We start from the raw sequence: 19,215 nt of genomic DNA, 5'->3' as shown, positions 1-19,215 counted from the left end.
TCAACTGTTGAAAACCCTATGGAGCACAGTTCTACTCTGACATTCGTGGGGTCGCCATGAGTCGGAGTTGACTGGAAGGTAACTGACATATCACCTGAACTGGATGTTGCTGAAGGACTGACATGATTCTCACACCGCCATAGTCTTTTTCCGATAAAGGCCAAAGGAAAAATGAAACCCTGCCCTGTGGTGGGAACGGTTCATCTTCCCTCAGAATTCCTGCCCGGGGTCACTATGCCGACATGACTGTAGGCAGAAATGAGTAGTGTTGGTGGGTCTTTGGGAGTTCAGCTCTGTTAGGAATGCTGGCTTAATTTAAATTAACAGCAATAACGAAACTCCTCTGAGGTCCTCGGAGACTTGTCAGATGAAGGCATGGTGTTGAGGTGGTGATAGGGTTGGGATTGCTAATCGTGCCTTTGTCTTGGCTCAGAGCCATGAAGTTCACACGCTCACTGCAAGGAGCAACCCCCACAAGCTCATGACATAAAAGCAAGCCAGTGAGTGTGTGTGGTTTAAAGCCAAGGGGCTTACAACAAAAGATTGTTATTGCTGTTGTTAGCTGCCATCGAGCTGGCCCCCGACTCACGGGGGCCCCTACGCGACGGAACAAACTGCTGCCCGGTCCTGTGCCATCTTCATGATCAGTTGCAGGCTGGACTTCTGTGATCCATTGGGTTTTCACTGGCTGATTTTTGGAGGTAGATCACCAGACCTTTCTTCCTGGTCTGTCTTAGTCTGGAAGCACCGCAGCAACCTGTTCAGCATCATAGCAACAAGGAAGCCCCCACTGACAGATGGTGCATTGGCCAGGAATTGAACCTGGGTCTCCTGCATGGAAGGCGAGAATTCAATCACTGCCCTCCCTGAAGGTGTTTAAAACCCCAAACCAAGCCAAATTTGTTGCCATTGAGTCGATTCTGACTCATAGTGACCCTATAGGGCAGAGTAGAACTGCCCCATAGGGTTTCCAAGGCTGTCATCTTTAAGGAAGCAGATTGCCTCATCTCTCTTCCGTGGAACAGCTGGCAGGTTAGAACCGCTGACCTTTCGGTTCACAGCTGAGCGCTTTAACTACGGGGCCACCAGGGCTCCTCTTGAAGACGTTTTAGTGGATGAGAAAACAGGGGAAGGACGATTTGGTTCAGTCAGGTAATTCCTATTCATCTTTTCCCTTTCCCCAGATAGCTGCGAGACTGGAGTTGGCTAGACAGCCGTATTCATTATGGGTTCCCTCTTCCCTCCTTGGCTGGAAGCTCTTCACTTGCTCCATCTGGAAGAGGAAGTTAATATATTTTTTTTTAATGGAGATTTTCTTTGTGACTGGTATGATTGAATTTTGTCAGCGTTCTCTATCCACTTGAAAAGCCCCCCAACACACTGTAATCATAGAATTGAATTCCTGCCAGACATCAGTTTCGTGTATTTAGGTAGAGTGTGAGTTTGTTTTCTTAAGTCTTTCTGATGATGGTGTTTTAAAATCTCCTCCTGGAATGACTGCTCCTTCCCGTGTCCCTAATAAGGTGTGATTTCTGTGTCTTGTCAGCTTCTTTGGCACCTATAGATTTGTAACCAAGTGCTTTCCTTACTAGCCCTGGTGGTTACCATTATGTAATGCTCCCCCATACCTTCTTTTTTTTTTTTTTTGCCCTGAATTCTAGTTCTTCTAACATTAATACATTAATATTGCTACCCCTGCTTATCTTCTCCCCAAGTTTAATTAAAACATGTTGTCCAGCCTCACCCTTTTTTTTTTTTGGTAACCTTAGAAGTAATGCATCTCTTTGTGGGAAATGTTGAGTGTATCAAATAGCACGCCTACTTGGAAAAAACAGATACTGAAGAGACTAATGAGAGGCCACTGCTCATTGGCCCATGTCTTTACTCCCCTTCTGAAAGCGCATTTGACATCGTTAAGGTCATATAGTATCAACTAATGAATGTTCTGCTTTTCTCCTTTCGAACTATAGAGCTTAATCATTTCCTTTTTTATTTAAAAAAAAAAGCTCTGCAGACATCCTTGTTGTGAAGGAAGAACGGTCCAGCTGCAGGTTGTGTCATGCCCTGGCCAAGACTGACTCAGGGTATGGCTGAACACAGCCTGGGGAGTCTGGTCAGTGGAGACAGCGAGGCAGGGATTGCCGTCATTCTGTTGTTCATTCTTTTTATTTTTTTTTAAGTAGTTTGTTTCATTCAGCTTGAATATTGCTGAAGGCAAAAACCAAACCTGCTGTTGACGAGTCGATTCTGACTCATAGCAACCCTATAGGACAGAGTAGAACTGCCCCATAGCGTTTCCAAGGCTGTAAATCTTTACGGAAGCAGACTGCCGCATCTTTCTCCTGAAGAGTGGCTGGTGGGTTCAAACCGCTGACCTTTCAGTTAGCAGCCAAGTATTCTAACCACTATGCCACCAGGGCTCCTGTGAATATTGGCATTGGCCTAAATTAAGCCGAAGAAGGAACGTCTGTCTTTGAAGAAGTACAACCAGAGTGCTCCTTAGAAGCAAGGATGGCAAGGTTTCATCTCACATACTTTGGACATGTTATCAGGAGGGACCAGTCCCTGGAGAAGGACATCATGCTTGGTAAGGTAGAGGGTCAGCGAAAAAGAGAATGACCCCTGAGAACATGGATTGACACAGTGGCTGCAGCAATGGGCTCAAACATAGCAACGATTGTGAGGATGGTGCAGGACCAGGCAGTGTTTCGTTCTGTTGAGCATAGGGTCGCTGTGAGTTGGAACCGACTCAGTGGCACCTGACAGCAACAACATGATGCAATTCTTTGCACCTTGTATGTCAGACTGAAATCACTCAGGCAAAATTTGCTGGTGAGTAAGACTTGAAAGCAGCAACTCAAAGAGAAACATGTACACCAGTGTTCTTTGCAGGACCATTCACAGTAGTCAAAAGGTGGAAACAACCTAAATGTCCGTTAACAGAAAAATGGATTTAAAAAAAAGTGGCATATACATACAGGAATATATTGCTCAGTCATAAAAAGAAGTGAAATCCTGATACGTGCTACAACATCCATGAACTGGGAAACATTATGCTGACTTAAGGAATTCAGTCACAAAAGGACAAATACTGTGTCTTCCTACTTACATGAAGTATCTTGAATAGGCAAATGTAGAGAGACCAAAGCTGATTGGTTGCCAGGGGCGGGCAGGAGGAGTAAGGGCAAATCATTGCTTAGGAAGTATTGAGTATCTGTTAATGGTGGTGAAAAACTTGGCAATGGATTTAAGTGATGGTTCCACGACATGATTAACGTAATCACTGTCACTGAATTTACTTGTAAAAAATGTTGTGTTATGTATATTTTTACCACAATTAAAAAAAAATGCTAGTAATCACCTACTCACTAAATCCAATGGGCACTGTCCCGCCCTGATCATATTTGACCTTCTGGCCATATCTGACATTGTTGGCAGCTTCCTCGCTGGTATGTTTCTTCTCCTGATGCCCCCAGTACCTTGTCTTCTGATTATCATTTATGTCTGCTCTTCCTCTTCCTCCCTTCTGAGCTTACATTATGATCACTTATAATTCTTACCATCGGTACACCCCGGGCAATCTCACCCACAGCGTATGTGCTGATGATCCCCAGATCCAACATTCCAACCCAGAGAAACTCAGCCTCTCCCCTGAGTTCTGCACCCGTGCGTCCATCAGCCTCTTAGGTGGTTGCCCAGGGTCCCTGGGAAACCATAAACTCGGTAGGTCCAAACATAAGCGTTCCATCTCCTCTCCCTCTGGAGAACCTACTTCTCTCCCTTAGTCATCTTGGTGAAGGGCTCTACCTTCTCCCCAGTTATCACTTCAAAAACCTGTCCGTTTGCACTCTTGCTCTTCCCTTTCTCACCCACTGGCCCTGCTACTTGGGCCTTCTAAATACCTCCTGAGTGTGATTCCACCTGTCCGTATCCTGAGCCATTGGGTCTTTGTTCAGCCTTCAGCATTTTCCCCTGATCTTTGTTTGGGGCGCTGGAGTGGGGGAACTCGGGTGCACACAATTGAATCATCAATCATAATTCCTGAGACTCTCATCTTTGGTCCACGTATGGTTACCCTGTATTTACTTCTTTTTTCTTTTTTTTTAAATTGAGGTTTAATTCACATAACATAAAATTAACCCTTTTAAAGTATGTAACTCAGTGGTTTGGGGTGTATTCATACTGTTGTACAACCACCACTGTTATCTAATTTCAGAACATTTCCATCATCCCAAAACATTTCCCTAACCCCACACTCGTTAGCAGTTCCTCCCCTCACCAGGCAAACATAAATCTGCTTTCTGCGTCTGTGAATTTGCCCGCTCTGTACATCCATGAGTCTGTGTATCAATTTGGGGAGTGCTGCCATCTTCACAACATTCAGTCTTCCGTCTGACGAACATGGGATGTCATCCCATTTATTCAGGTCTTCTTTTATTTCTTTCAACAGTGTTCTGTAGTTTTCAGTATACAATTCTTGCACTTTGATTAAATTTACCCATATTTTGTTCTTTTGACTTTTTTTTAGTAAATGGAATTGCTTTCTTAATTTCCTTTTTGAATTGTTCATTGCTAATGTTTTTTAATGTATAGAAGTACAACTGATTTTTGGAGATTGGTCGTGACCCCTGTAACTTTGCTGCACTTGTTTATGAGCTGCAGTGTGTTTTGGTGGGTTCTTAAGAGTTTTCTGTACATAAGATTATGTCATCTACAGAAACAGACAATTTTTTTTGTTTCCAGTCTGGATGTCTTTTATTTCTTTTTCTTGCCTAATTGCCTCCTTTATTACTTTTAAAAATGTATTTATTACTAAGTACTTGTTATGCTACCATCTCAAGAACAAAAACATTGACCTGTGTGTTTTCGTAAGAGTTTACAAAAGCCTCTTCTGGAGAAGGCAGCAAAGGCATGAGCGAGCCTGGGAGACCTGGGCATCTGGTGGGCTGTTGTGTGCACCAGGTACTGGACATAGGCAAAACTCTCCACAGACGGAGTGGGCTACTCTCCATTTTCTGCCTCTGATCACCCCATGGCCTAAGGCCGGCTCTCAGGAATAGGCCAAAGGAGAACATATCTCAGGGATAAAATGAATATCATCAGCTCTTCCACGCAGCAGGTACAGAGAGAAAGAGCGTGATCTTAAATAGCATGTGGCCAGAACATCCAGTTATAGATAAGAATGGAGACCTGGTTCATCCAGACAGTCTATCCTCAGCTTCCAGTGAAGTCCTTTGGCAGGAGAGATCTTAGTAATGACAACCTCCATGTGTCTGCCTCGAGTCACAGCATTCTGCTATGGGCCATTGCCCCCTGCGGCTGTGCCTAGTGGTCATCCTAGCTTGCCCTCCACCATCTTTTTGGGAATTCCCTTCACCCCTTCTCCTGTACTGAATCTCGTGCCTTTCTCTTTCTTGAGCTCCTTGCTTATTTTGGTGGAACACAATCACTGGAAGTTTCTTAAGAAAGATTGCGTGGTAGATATAATTTTTAAGATACCCCCCCCCCGCCACCGTGTTGAAAAAGGCTTTATTCTAATCTTCTATGTGAACGGTTGCTTGGTTGAGTTAGATATCTTCTTTCAGAATTTTGGTGATTTTGCTCCATTATCTTCTGTCTTTCAATTTTTTTTTAGAAGAACCAAAATCATTCTGTTTTTGATCCTTTACATATTTTTACTTTCTGAAAATATGTGGATTCTTCATTTTTGTCAAAACCCCAGAGTTTTGAAATTTCACAGTGATGAGCCTTGGTGGGGTTGATTATCATCAGTTGAGCCAAACGTTATTGACATTGATCTGGACCCTAACATCCATCAGTTCTTGGGAAATTTTCTTGAGATTTTAAATTGATAATTCCTCCCGTTTTTCATTCTTTTCTCTTTCAGAAGCTCCCATTATTCTAATGTTGGACTCCTTAGACTGATCCTCTAGTCTTCTTACCTGTTCTCTACTATCTTATGTTATCTTTTTTGTTTTGTTTTCTGAGCTATTTCTTCAAGTTTTTCTTCCACCCCTTCTACTCAATTTTTTTTTAAATTTCTGATATGATGATTTTAATTCTAAGTACTCATTTTTATTTTCCAAAAGTCCCTTTTTCCAGCATATTGCTCTTATTTAATGGAAGCAATAAGTTTTCTGATCCCTTAGGGGATAATAATTTTTGTTTTTTTCTTCCCACAGAGTCTGTTTCTGCAAATTGCTTTTCTTGCTTTTATTGTTTTGGCTTCTGACTTCTATCTGAGGCTCTCCTCATGTGTCCACAGATGTCTAATGATCCTTATTGTCTGCTCAGGATTAGCTCTTAAAAACAGAGTAGACACTCTGAGCACTGGGTTGGGCTTATTGGTTTTAAGAGTAGGGTGATCTGTGTGGGCTGGAGTTTGGAGAGCCAATACCTTTAGGCCTTTTCTTTTAGGCTGGTCAGGTTCCCCAAGGAAAATGTCCCAAACTCTTGCTTGAAACCTGAGTGTCTGACTGTCAGCATCTGGGAGCCCAGTGGGACAGTAGGGCTGGGGATCCCCATAGTCATCACTGAGTATTCATAGGGCTGTTTACACCCCCTATTTTCAATACAGAACCCACACCCACACCTGTGCCTAGTGTTCCCGCAGTCTGGAAACCCCCTATTCTATCCTCTCTGAAGGATAGGTCTTTGGAAGTTAACAGCGGTGAGAGTGGAGGCAGGGTAGTTGCCCTGGGTCATAGAGTGCAGCTAAGGATCCAGTGATCTAATTTCTTTTTAAACAGCCTTTACTGTAGTCCTCTTTATTTTCACCTCTTCATTTTACCCCTCGTTCAACAGTACCTGGTGCTGCCAATTCTTAGGCTTCAATGCCTCTTAAGGACTCTCTGGCATAAAGCGAGTTGGTTCTCAGTTTTGGCCCTTGTGTCCTTGGTATTTAGTTGTCAGGCATTTGCCAATTTGGTTACTCCTGTGAATCTGCTCACCAGCTCCCCCGATTTTATGTCTATTTTCTCTTCTTGTATTTTCTCTAACGTTATGGTTTTGTTTTTTAAAGAGTCCCTTTACCGTAGTTTTCAGTGGCTTTTGGGTATGGGGCGATATCAGATGCATGAGTTAACTCTGCCGTCTTGTCCTGAAAGTTCTGTATTCATATTCAAAACCTTTTAATGCTAATTGCTAAATTGTCTTCCAGATATGTTGCTTTGTTCCATGAAGAGTATATGGAAGTGTCTTTTCCTCCATACCCTCACCAACACTAACTCTTATTCATCTTTGCCATAATTGCCATCCCGATGGGTGAAAAATGGCATCTCATTTTAAAACCTACATTTCTTTAAATGCTAGTGATGATGAACACTTTTTCATATGTTTAACTACTTCTATTTCTTAAGAGATTTGCTTATTGGTGACTCTTTGATCCTTTTTCTATTATTTTTCTTACTGATTTATAAGAACTTTTTATGTATTAAACTTTCCTTTTACATTCATTTTGCAGGCATTTCTCCCAACTTGTGGTTTGAACTTTAATTTGTTTACAGTATTTTTTGACAAGTGTAAGTTTTACATTTTAAAATAGTCAAATCAATCAGCCATTTCCTTAGTGACATCCTAAGAAAGTTATTCATTATCCCTAAAGTGTACAAATATTCATCTGTATTTTCTTATACATAAATATTTTCAAAATAAATTCCAAATGAGTTAAATATTTTTATATAAGGTGTAAGAGTTTAACATATAAACTTTTTCCCTGAAAGATTAAATGGCTATTTCAGCTTGTTTAATAGTAAATCCTTCAATCACTGGTATGAAATTTACCATTTTCACATGCTAAAATATTTTAAACTTGGAAGCACTAAGTCTGAATCACATGATAACTGATTTGGAGGGTTAAAGAGGACACCAAGAGTCCTGGCTTGGGCCACAGGATGGGTATTGGTTCCATTAATTAAAAAAGGGAATATGGAGAGACAGATTCAACATGGCGCCCTTGGTAGATGGATCATGTTGCCCCTCTGCAGCAAAGATCCAAAAAGCTAGGTAAAACAGATGCAAACGTCCACCCTGGAACCCTAAGCATCAAATGAAGGGATAAAAAACTAGATCAAACACTGAATGGAAGAAGAAACTGAAGGGAAACAGAGATCAAGGAGAGATATAGAGTGGAGGTTCCCTGCCAGCTAACACAGCATAGCATCACCATCTTGGAACACAGCCAGCAATGACCCTGGACAGCAATATAGGAAGGCAACTTCATGGAGCTCCCAACAGAAGACAGAGCACCTGGTAATCAGAGAAATAGGCTTTCGTCCCCGCCACCCTTCTGTTTCATATGCCACCTCCACCTCTCCTGACAGTCCACACCTTGGCTAGAGAGCTACCAGCCTGCCGCCAGCCTGGGTCTACCCCACCCCCACCTGTCAGCTCCCGCTGCGCCATTTTTTCCCATAGCTTCCTTTTCTTTCTCCCTCTCACCTTGTGCCCTACCCCGCCACCACCCTGGGTCCACTCTGCCCACACCCACCGGCACCCACCACACCATTTTTCCCACTTTCTTCCTTTTCTTTCTATCTTCCATCTAGCCCTGTACCACAGCCCTACCCCTTCCCACTGGGCCACACTGCATCACCATGTCTAGAGAGCCACTAGCCCACTGCTGCCATGGGACCATCTTGCCCCTACCCGCAGGTTCCTACCATGGCACTTTATTCCCCCCTGCCATTTCTTTCTTCCTCTCACTTAGCCCTGTATGCCACCTCTACCCCTTCTCACAAGGCCATGCTGCACTGCTGTGGGTAGAGAGCCACTGGCCAATCACTGCCCTGGCCCTCCCAAGCCCACCTGCTGGCTCCCACCATGCCATTTTTTCCCCTTTCTTCTTTTTATGTCTCCTTCCCACCTGGCCCTATATGCCACTTTCCCCCCTTCCCAATGGGCCACACCATATCGCCACGGCTAAATAAATAATTAGAAAGCATACAAAAACAGCAACCCAAAAGGTAAACAACAAAATTTCAGAAATGGACAATTCAACAGAAGGTTTTAGGAGCAAATTTAAAACAATGGAAGACAGAATCAGTGAGGTTGAAGGCAAACCCATGGACACCACTTTGAAGAAAAATCAGTGAAAAGAGTGAAGAAAAATGAATAAGACCTAAGAATTATGTGGGACACAAGCAAGAGCAAAAATTCGTGAGTGATTGGAGTTCCAGAGCAAGCTGAGAAAATGGAAAACACAGAGAAGATTATTGAAGATTTGTTGGCAGAGAATTTCCCAAATATCATACAGGATGAAAAGCCGACCATCCACACATATATCCTATATGAGCCACATATAGAACATACCACAAAAGGCAGTCACCAAAACATATCATAATCACTGTTGCCAAAGACAAAGAAGGAACCCTGAGAGTAGCTCAAGAAAAATGAGAAGTCACTCACAAAGGGGGAACAATAAAACTAAACTCTGATTATTCTGCAGAAACTATGCAGGCAAGAAGGCAATGAGATGACATATATAAAACCTTCAAAGAAAAAGGCTGCCAACCAAGAGTTATATATCCAGCAAAACTCTCTCAAATGTGATGGTGAAATTAGGATATTTCCAAATAAATGGAAATTAAAGGAATTTGTAAAAACCAAACCAAACTTAGAAGAAACATTAAAGGGAATCCTTCAGTTAGCAAACCAACAACATCAGACAACAACTAGAGTCTAGGACACAGCAGCATCAGCCAGAAACCAACCAAGGTAAAGAATTCTCAATAACAAAACAAAGCTTAAAACAGGGAAACAGAGATATCAATCTGTAAATGATGATGTCAAAACAATAAAATGGGGAATAAATGGTGTAAGTATAGAACTTTCAAATGGAGAATCAAGGTGATATCAAGTAATAAAAGACTGATTCAAACTTAGGAAGATAAGGGTAAATTTCAAGGTACCACAAAGAAAGTTAACAAGCCTACGGAGAATAAAAAAGAAGAAAAACGGAAAGACTCAGTAAATTCAACATCTATAATAACAAAAGAAAATAAAATCAACAAACAAAAGGAACTCAGCATAGGAAAGTAAGAACAAAGAAAACATCAGCATCACACACAAAAAAAACCCACAATAATATGACAGCAGTAAACCCATACCTATCAATAATCATACTGAATGTAAACAGCTTAAATGTACCAGTAAAGAGACAGAGAGTGGTAGAATGGACATAAAAGCACAACCCATCAGTATGCTGTCTACCAGAGACACACCTTCCACACAAAGACATAAATATATTAAAAATCAAAGGATGGAAAAAATATATAAAGCAAACAGTAACCAAAAAAGGGCATGAGAGGCAAAACTAATCTCAGATAAAGTAGACTTTAAGGCTAAATCCACCATGAAAGACAAGGAAGGATGTTATATAACAATTGAAGGATAACCCATGAAGAAGACATAACCTTAATAAATATCTATGCACCCAATAACAGGGCTTCAAAATACATAAAACAAACTCTAACAGCACTGAAAAGAGAAATAGACAGTTCCATAATAATAATAATAGGAGACTTTAACACACCACTCTCAGTAAAGGACAGAACATCTAGAAAGAAACTCAGCAAAGATACAGAAGCTCTAAAGGCCAAAATCAACCAGCTTCACCTCCTAGACTATATACAACACTCCACCCAACAGCAGCAAAGCATACATTCTTTTCCAACGCACATGGAACATTCTCCAGAATAGACCACATTTTAGGCTACAAATAAAACAAATAGGCATCAGTGAAATCCAAAACATCGAAATACATCACAACACCATAAAAGCAGAAATCAGTAACAGGAAGAGCAAGGAAGGAAAAATCAAATACAGGAAAATGAATAACACCTTGCTTAGAATCAACTGGGTAATATAAGAACTCAAAGAGGGAATCAAACAATTCCTATAATCAAATGAGAATGAAAACACATCATACCAAAAACTTTGGAACGCAGATAAAATAGTGCTTAGAGGGTAACTCACAGCAATAAATGCACACATCAAAAAAGAAAAGCAGGCCATAATCAAAACATTAGCCCTACAACTTGAATGAATAGAAAGAGGACAGAAAAAGAAGCCCACAGACCCCAGAAGAAAGGAAATGATGAGGATTAGAGCAGAAATACATAAATAGGGAACAGAAAAACAATAGAAAGAATCAACAAGATCAAAAGTTGGTTCTTTGAAAAGATCAACAAAATCAACAAACCAGTGGCCAAACTGACAAAAAAAAAAAAAAACCAGGAGAGGAATAACCCAAATAAGAAAAGAGATTGAGAACATAACAGACACAAACTGAAATAAAAAGGATCATAACAGAATATTATGAAAAATGTACTCCAACAAAATTGAAAACCTAGAGGAAATGGACACATTTTTAGAAACACAGTACCTGCCTAAACTAACACAAACTGAGATAGAAAATCTGAACAAACCCATATCAAAAGAACAGATTGAAGAGGTAATTTAAAAAAACTTCCAACAAAATAAAGCCCTGGCCTCAATAATTTCACTGGAGAATTTTACCAAACATTCAGAGAAGAGCTCACAGCGTTACTACTCAAACTATTTCAGAGCATAGAAATGGAAGGAATGCTCCCGAATTCGTTCTGTGAAACCAGCATAACACTGGTACCAAAGCCAGGCAAAAACACCACAAAAAAAGAAAAGAAATTACAGACCAATATCTTTCATGAATGTAGATGCTAAAATTCTCAACAAAATTCTAGCCCATGGAATTCAGAATAATATTAAAAATAAAAAATACACCACGACCATGTGGGATTCATACCAGGTATGCAAGGATGGTTCAACATTAGAAATTCAATCAATGCAATCCACCACATAAATAAATGTATCACATGATCGTCTCAATAGATGCAGAAAAGGCATTTGATAAAGTCTAACACCCATTCCTGATAAAAACTCTCAATAAAATAGGAATAGAAGGGAAAATCCTTGACATAATAAATGGCATTTTTATATATACAAAACCAACAGCCATCATAATTTTCAATGGACAGTGGCTGAAAGCATTGCTCTTGGGATGGAAACAAGACAAGGATGCCCTTTATCACCACTCCTATTTAACATTGTGCTAAAAGTCCTAGCTAGAGCAATAAGGCAAGAAAAAGAAATAAAGGCCATCCAAATTGGAAAGGAAAAAGTAAAACTATCCCGCTTAGCAGTTGATATGATCCTATACATACAGAACCCCCTAGATCCCACAACAAACCTCTGGAAATAATAGTAACAGAGTAGCAGGATAAAAGATCAACATACAAAAATCAGTTGGATTCCTATTCACCAGCAAAGAGAACTCTGAAAAGTTAATCTGGAAAACAACACCATTTTAGTAACCCTTAAACAGATAAAACATTTAGGAATAAATCTAACCAGGGACATAAAAGACCTATACAAAGAAAATTACAAAACACTACTGCAAGAAACCAAAAGAGATCTACGTAAATGGAGAAACATACCATGCTCATGGATAAGCGACTCAACATTGTGAAAATGTCAGTTGTGCCCAGAGGGATCTACAGATATAATGCAATTCCAACCCAAATAACCAACAGCATTCTTTAATGAGATGGAAAAACTAATCACGAACTTTATATGGAAAGGAAAGAAGCCCCAGATAAGCAAAGCATTACCGAAGAAAAACAACAAAGTTGGAGGCCTCACACTACCTGATCTCCAAACCTACTGTGCAGCCGTGGTAGTTAAAACAGCCTGATACTGGTACAATGACAGACACAGAGAGCGATGTAACAGAATCGAGAACGCAGATATAAATCCATCCACCTGTCACCAGCTGATATTTGACGAAGGACCCATGTCCATTAAACAGGGAAAAGAGTCTTTTTAACAAATTGTGCTGGCAGAACTGGGTGTCGTTCTGTAAAAAAATGAAACAGGACCCATACCTCACACCATAGACAAAAACTAACTCAAAATGGATCAAAGACCAAAATATAAAACCTAAAAAACAATAAAGACCGTGGAAGAAAAAATAGGGGCAACACTAGGATCCCTAATACATGGCATAAGTAGAATACAAACCATAACCAACAATGCACAAACAGCAGAAGATAAACTAGATAACTGGGAGCTCCTAAAAATCAAACACTTATGCTAATCAAAAGATTTCACCAAAAGAATACAAAGAGAACCTACGGACATGGGGGAAAAAAAAAAAACTGCGACATATCCCACAAGGGTCTAATCTCTAAAATCTGTAGAATACTTGAACACCTCAACCACAAAAAGACAAATAATCCAATTTAAAAATGGGATATGAACAAACACTTCAGCAAAGAAGACATTTCAGGTGGCTAACAGACACAGGGAAATGCTCACTATCATTAGCCATTAAAAAAATTAGAAAAGTGCAAATCAAAACTACGAGATACCATCTCACCCTGACATTACTGGCATGAATCAAAAAAAAAAAAAAAGGCAGAAAATAGCAAATGTTGGAGAGGTTGCAGGGAGATTGGAACTGCTATGCAGTGCTGATAGGGATGTACGATAGTATAACCACTATGGAAGATGATTCGGCACCTCCTTAAAAAGCTGGAAATGGAAATAACATCCAATCTAGCAATCCCACTGCTAGGAATACATCCTGGAGAAATAAGAGCTGTCACACGAATAGACATATGCACGCCCGTGTTCATTGCAACATTATTCACAATAGCAAAAAGATAGAAACCACCTAAGCGCCCATCAACAGATGAACGGGGAAGTAAATTATGGTACATACACACAATGGAACCCTACACGTCAGTAAAGAACAATGATGAATCCGTGAAACAGCTGGAGGGCATTATGCTGAGTGAAATAAGACAGCCACAAAAGACAAATATTGTATGAGACCACTATTACAAAAACTTAAAAAGTTTACACACAGAAAAAAATTTTTTTTTGATGGTTACAAGGGAGGGAAGGTTGGGGAGGGGAAATCACTAATTAGACCATAGAGAAGTGCTAACTTTGGTGAAGGGAAAGACAATAAACAATATAGTGGAAGTCAGCACAATTTGACCAAGGTAAAGTCATGGAAGCTTCCTAGACACATCCGAACACCTTGAAGGACCAAGTTACTGGGGCTGAGGACCGGGGACCATGGTCTCAGGAGACATCTAGGTCAATTGGCGTAGCACAGTTCGTAAAGAAAATGTTCTACATCCTACCTTAGCGAGTAGCCTCTGGGGTCTTAAAGCTTGCAAGTGGCCACGGAGGATACATCTTCTGTTGTTCCCAACACGTTCAGAGCAAAGGAGAATGAAGAAATCCAAAATGTAAGGAAAAGATTAGCCCAAAGGATTAGTGGACCATATGAACCATGGCCTCCACCAATCTGACCCCAGAAGAACTAGATGGGCCCCGGCTACTACCACCAACCGCTCTGACCAGGATCACAATAGAGGGTCTTGGACAGTGTGGGAGAAAATGTAGAGCAAAATTCAAATTCACAAAAGAGTATCAGGCTTGCTGGTCTGACTGAGACTGGAAGAACCCCCAAGACTATAGCCCCATACACACTGCCAGCTCAGAACTGGAGCCATTCCCGAAGTCCACCTTTCAGCCAGAGATTAGACAGGCGTGTAAAACAAACAATAACACGCGTGAGGAACGTGGTTCTTAGTTCAATCAAGTACGTGATAGCAAATGTGCAACACCTGCCCAAAAGCAAAGACGTGAAGGCAGGAAGGGTCAGGAAAACGGGGCAACTGGACTCGGAACACCCAGGGTGGAAAGGGAAGGGGGGAACGTGCTGACACGTTACATGGATTGCAGCCAGTGCCACGAAACAATTTGTGTAGAAATTTTTGAATGAGAAACTAAATGGCGCTGGAAACTTTCACCTAAAACAGAACAAAAATTTTAAGAAAGTTTTTTTTTTTTCTTAATTAAAAGGGAGTATGGTAGGAGCAGCAGATTTGGGGAAAGGGGTTGAGTTTAGGTTTTGGATATTTCCATTTCTAAATTCCTGTGGACGTTTACTTATGTCTTCAAAACTCAGGTGTACGTAACTTCAGCCTTACAGTTTTCTTTAAAACAGCATTAGAAGCGCTTCATTCTAGTATTATGATCCCTAATACTTTTTAAAAATATCATCATTTTTAACTTTTTTAAAATTAACTCCTTTCATTACCTTCTTTTTCTTAAGCAACCATGTGGCAGAATTTCGGAATCAAATTCTGGCCCAGACTCTAGCCGTGTGGTCTTGGCCAAGACACGTAACTTCTCTGAACTTGAATAAATTGGGAATAATAGCAGCTTTTCTGCAGAATTTTAATTGTGAGGTAGAGAGGCCATTAATACTCGTGGAGCACATGGTACAAATGCTGGAAGTATTATAAAGGAAGCAGCAGTGGAGTGTGCGCATGCTATCATTTGATGTGTTCACTCCAGCTTATTCTCTAGTGTTGAACTGCCGTGACGTCCACACCAGGAAGCCTTCCTGGGTTTCCCAGGTGTGGCTGGGTTGGCAGCCCTTCCTCTCTGCCCCTGTGGCACATGGGTGTGGTCTGGTGTAACACTGACCACGCCATGTTTTATTTGTTTACTTGCCCAGCTCCTGAACTAAAATGTTAGCCCCTTGAGGGCAGGATCCCTAGCTCCTTGTGTGCTGCATTTCCCGGGCCTAGCACAATACCGTCCACATTGTTGTTAGCTGCTGTCCAGTCGGCCTCTGACCCATGGTGACTCCATGCACGACGGAACAAAATGCTGCCCAGTCCTGTGCCGTCCCCGAGATCTGTTGCAGATTAGATCACTGATCCATAGGGTTTTCCTTGGCTGATTTCTGAGGTAGATCACCAGGCCTCTCTTCCCAGTCTGTCTTAGTCTGGAAGCTCTGCTTAAACCTGTTCAGGATCCTCGCAACGCTCAAGCCTCTACTGACAGACAGGTGGTGGCTCCGCGCAAGGTGCACTGGCCAGGAGTGGAACCCGGGTCTCCCTCATGGAAGGCCAGAATTTCACCACTGAAGCACGATGCTAAAAGCTAAGTTTTAGTAATTGCTCAGTATGTATTTGTGGAATAAATTAATAATTTAAACTGCATATTTGCATAGATTTTTTTTCTACTTCTTCTGGCATTGTTCTGGAAGTTTTTGTATTTGGCATCATTGTATATGTTTTGGCCTCAATGCTATAGTTATTTTGACCCAGATCTCAGAAATCACCTGTCTTTAATAATCACCACTGAAGTATCTTGGTGATCTGGACATTTGTATACCTTGGCACTAACGTTGCCCTGCGTGACAAGCGTACCTGATCAGCTTCTTCTCTTTGTTGGGTGTGTTCAGAGCTTGAAAGCAAGATGGCTCAGGTTCAAACACTTTTGTAAGTGGAGGGTTATACCCTCTGGACTTCCAAAAGGGTACTGGAGAAGAAGTCTACACTCGTGTTGTTTGCTTTTCTTCTTGGTTTATAGTTGCAGAGATAGGAGAAGTCTTGTGTTTCTGGGAGATAACATGCTCGCTGTGTTGTTGAGGGTCCAAATGACATAGCCGAGGGACACCTCGTTATCACAGGGCTCCAAGCCTGGCCAGCCACTCAGTGTGGGACTACCACCTGCCTTTTAGCCCTCCCTAGTCGGAAGCAATACTTGGTTTGCCCCCAACCAGATTGCAGCCATGTGACAGCGTTTGCTCTCAGGCTCTGCAGTCATGGCCAGGCTGTGCGTTTCTATTTCTCCTGGTGTATTTTCCGGCTTTGGAGAGAAGAGGATAACCTGGGAGTGTGTATCTTTACACAGCGACGGTGCGAGAGCGCCGGTGGATGGTTCATATAGCGGTTGCTTTCTGCTCTTATTTTGAAATGATTATAGATTCACAGGTAGTTGCAAAAAACATGCATAAGGAAGTCCTATGTATCCTTCACTCAGTTTCCCCAAATGGTAACATCTCAGATAACTGTAGCCTGATATCAAAACCAGGAACTTAACGTTGGTAAAATCAGTAGAAAAACAAAAAAAAAAAAACCAAACCAGTCTCCCTCTAGTCAATTCCAAGACAGGACAACCCGATGTGTTGCAGAGAACTGTGCTCCAGGGGGTTTTCAATGGCTGTCACCTTCTGGAAGCAGATTGCCAGGCCTTTCTTCAGAGGCACCTCTGGGTAGACTCGAACCTCCAACCTTTCAGTTAGTAGTCAAGTACTTAACCGTTTGTGCCACCCAAGAACTCATAAAATCCACAAACCGTATTGTTTTACGTACACCTATTTGTGTGTGTGTGTGGTGTTCTGTACAGTTTTATGACGTGTGTAGATTCATCACAATCAAGATACAGAACTGCCCCATTGCTGCAAAACTCCCTCATGCCACCCCTCTTTACAGATACCCAGCCCTCTTCCCTCCCCTTAGCCCCTAAAACCCAAAACGATTGCTGTCGAGTTGATTCCAACTCACAGCAACTCTATAGGACAGAGTAAAACTGCCCCATAGGGTTTCCAAGAATCGACTGGTGGAGTTGAGCTGCTGACTTTTTGGTTAACAGCCGAGCTCTTAACCACTGTGCCACCACTAATCCATTCTCCAGCTTTATAATTTTGTTAGTTCAAGAACTATATATGTTATGGATTGAATTGTGTCCCCCCCAAAATATGTGTCAACTTGGCTAGGCCATGATTCCCAGTATTGTGTGGTTGTCCACCATTTTGTGATCTGATGTGATTATCCTATGTGTTGTTAATGCTAACCTCTATGATGTTAATAAGGCAGGATTAGAGGCAGTTATGTTAATGAGGCAGGACTCAATCTACAGGATTAGATTGTATCTTGAGTCAATCTCTTTAGAGATATAAGAGAGAAAGGAGCGGAGAGGAGAAGGGCCTCATACAACCCAAAAAAGAAGAGCCAGGAGTGGAGTGTGTCCTTTGGACCTAGGGTCCCTGCATTGAGAAACTTCTTGACCAGTGGAAGATAATGACAGGGACCTTCCCCTAGAACCAACAGAGAAAGCCTTCCCTGGGAACTGGCATCCTAAATTCAGACTTCTAGTCTGCTACTGTGAGAGAATAAGTGTCTCTTTGTTAAAGCCACCCACTTGTGGTGTTTCTGTTATAGCAGCACTTGATGACTAAGACAGCATATAAATGGAATTGAGTATGTAACTCTGGGCCCTGGTTGTTTACACCTGGCATAATTCTCTTGAGATCCATCCGAGTTGTTGGTGTCTCAATGGCCCATTCCTTCTCACTGCTGTATAGTATTCATGACACACTTAGCCATTGCTCTGTTGACGGGTGTTTGGATTGTTTCCAGTTTGGGGCTTTTACACAGCAGGTTGCTGTAGACTTTTGTGTACAGGATGTTGTGTGAACACACGTCTTCATTTCTCTGGAATAAGTGCTCAAGAGTGCAATTGTTGGGTTGTGTTATGAGTATCTGCCGCTGGTAACCACGTATAACCCCCGGTCTGTGTACATTTGCCTGTTCTGGATATTTCATATGCGTCTCTGGGTGGCACAAACAGTTAAGTGCCTGGCTACTAACCAAAAGATTGGTGACTAGAACCCATCCAGAGGTGCCTTGGAAGACAGGCCTGGCAATCTGTTTCCAAAAGGTCACAGCCTTGGAAACCCTGTAGGGCAGTTCTACTTTATTCTGTAGGGTCACTATAAGTCACAATTGACTTGACGGCAAAGGTCAGGTAAAATGCTAGAGATGGGAGCTGCGTGGAGGACTTGCTTGAGTTATTTCATTCCTGGCTGCCAGCTGGGTTTAAAGAAAACTCTAGAGAGAAGCGCCTGAGCTGAGAGGTGGCCCTACAATCTGCAGGGCTTCCTGATTCCTGTGTTCTGTGTTGATCCCCACCCTCACCCCACCCCCCCGCCCACCACCTTAATGACTGTGACTTTTGCTATTTCAGGGGAAAGATTTGCCAGCTCCGGAGCACTCCGAATCAATATTGCAGTAAATAAGAAACACAATGAAAGAAAACACACTGCAGCCTGTAGACAAATTTCATCGCTTAAATTCACATGTTATTATTAGAATCAGTGGCAAATGCCAGAATTTCAACTGCCTTTTGATGAGGTGAAAATAAGAGAGCACTCTTTTAATTTAAGGAAACAATTCGGAGGCACCACCCAGAGGTACAACCATGTTTCCCTGTTGGTTTGGGCTGCTTGTGTCTGTCTTTTCACAGGTGAGGTATAAATGGACAGAGCGGCGGAGAGACATTTCTCAACAAAGGCATTGAAAG

The 19,215-nt window shown here is 41.7% G+C and overlaps 1 protein-coding gene across 1 annotated transcript in view; it reads left to right on the top strand.

The window, feature by feature from the left end:
- Nucleotides 1–19,215, top strand: part of GALNT17 (polypeptide N-acetylgalactosaminyltransferase 17) — a 538,869-nt gene that overhangs the window by 267,107 nt on the left and 252,547 nt on the right. The window lies entirely within an intron of this gene.

The sequence above is a fragment of the Loxodonta africana genome, chromosome 12, assembly GCF_030014295.1.
Source record: "Loxodonta africana isolate mLoxAfr1 chromosome 12, mLoxAfr1.hap2, whole genome shotgun sequence".
NCBI classification, from domain to species: Eukaryota; Metazoa; Chordata; class Mammalia; order Proboscidea; family Elephantidae; genus Loxodonta; species Loxodonta africana.
This window is presented reverse-complemented; position numbering and strand designations above follow the sequence as displayed.